Below are 1943 nucleotides of genomic sequence, written 5' to 3'. Positions count from 1 at the left end.
TCTGCTTGATGACTTTCCCAAGTTTTCTACACTGCACTTAGACATTTTCTAGGAAACAGATTGAACATATTAAAAACTGCACATTTACCAAAAGAAGAACCATGCTGGATACTCTATCTTACAACTGAAACAATTTGAAAAAAAAAATGACATCTATATAGTCGCCTTTAGGGAAGAACCAGTAGAGGCGACTAGTGTATCGCTTCTCCACTGATGACTCTGAATCCTCTTCTGAAAAAGATTTTGCTTTCAAATTTTAACTCTGTGTATTTTTTGAGACAATACAACCTGAAAAGCTAGAGACACAAGACCTAAATATGGAAGCACTCATTGTAATAATTCATTTATTTACCCCCAAAAATTGATGTTTAATTTTGAACATTGTAGACTGTTTAAAAATCTATAAAACACATTTATTTATCCACAGAGGTTTTTTTAAGAAAAGAAGTACATAGTGATGTATTATAATTTCTCAAAGGAACAGAAGCAACACATTAATAGTGTGTGGGAAAGGGAATATGCTGCGAGGTAGGTGACATGTGTTGGTTACAAGGCTATGGAATATGTGCCTTAATGGAACCTTACAATATACAGTTGTCCATATGTTTTTAGAGCTCCCACATGAGATTTACTCAGCAAAGTCTGTCATAACCAACTCTTTTGTATAATCTTTGGATTGATACCCATATTACTTTGTTCCTCAATGTATAGATGACAGGATTCAGGGCAGGTGTGATAGCGAAGTCAGCAATAAACAGGTATTTGTCAACTCCTGATGTGGGGAAAGGCCACACATAGAGAAACATACATGGAGTAAAAAAAAAGAACAACTACAGTGATGTGTGATGACAGAGTGACAAGTGCCTTCGACAAGTCTCCTGAAGACCTTTTCCAGACAGTGATCAAAAAGAAGACATAGGAGAGAAGAAGCAGGAAGAAGGTCCCCATGCTCATGAAGCCACTGTTGGCAGCAATGATAAATTCAAACTTGCCTCCATCAGTGCATGTGAGTTGTATGATCCGGGGGAAGTCACAGTAAAAGCTGTCTACTTCGTTAGGACCACAAAAAGGTAGGTTTATAACAAAAGAGAACTGGGACAGGGCATGGACCACACCAGTGACCCAGCCAACAATTACAAATGAAATGCATAATTTAGGGCTCATGATGGTCAAGTAGCGCAGAGGCTTACAGATGGCTGTGTACCTGTCAAATGCCATGGCTATGAGCAGCACCATCTCCACTCCTCCCATAATGTGGATAAAACACATCTGAGTCATACAGCTGTGGAAAGAAATTACTCTGTGTTCTTTCAGATGATCTGAAATCATCTTGGGAACTGTGGTACAAGAAACCCACACATCATTCAAAGACAGGTTGGCCAACAGGAAGTACATAGGTGAATGTAAATGTGAGTCAGCAATTACCAAAATTACAATGAAGAGATTTCCCACAATGATTCCTAAGTAGAGTGCAGAGAACGTCAGCATGAGAAAAACTTTAGTTTTCCAAGAACTAGAGAGTCCTAGAAGCACAAACTCAGAAACCATGGAGTAATTTAGTTGATCCATTGGGATGGGCAGTTTCAAATCACTTGTTGTTAGGAAATGAGGAGAAATTGTAGCTTAGCTATTAAGGGATATTTTCCACTTATGGGGCTCTTTTATTTTCTGAATTTCAAAATCAAGAGAAAAAACTCTGAGTTGTATAGCAAAAGAAAAAGAAAATGAAAAATAATAAAGTTATCAGCATAGTACCCCTAAAGAATCACAAGCATAAATATGGTAGAGGGGGTAAATGGGGTTCCTCCTTTTAATTCTACATTCAGACATTTTCTTTTAGTAGATTTGCTTTTCAGTATTTCTGAATATATTCTATGAACTCTTTTCTAGATGTTTTCAATGTCTAATCACTTCAGGTGACAGAAAATATCCATATAGTGTGT

General features: G+C 37.2%; 1 pseudogene; it reads right to left on the bottom strand.

Annotated features, from left to right (window-relative positions):
• Positions 1 to 632: 632 nt before the first annotated feature.
• Positions 633 to 1569, bottom strand: LOC121465498 (annotated as a pseudogene).
• Between the last annotated feature and the right edge of the window lie 374 nt (positions 1570 to 1943).

This window comes from Microtus oregoni, unplaced genomic scaffold (assembly GCF_018167655.1).
Source record: "Microtus oregoni isolate MIOR12 unplaced genomic scaffold, Mior012 000031F_ref0000149, whole genome shotgun sequence".
Classification (NCBI taxonomy): Eukaryota; Metazoa; Chordata; class Mammalia; order Rodentia; family Cricetidae; genus Microtus; species Microtus oregoni.
The sequence above is the reverse complement of the archived record's forward strand: the minus strand, read 5'-3'. Positions and strand labels throughout refer to the sequence as shown.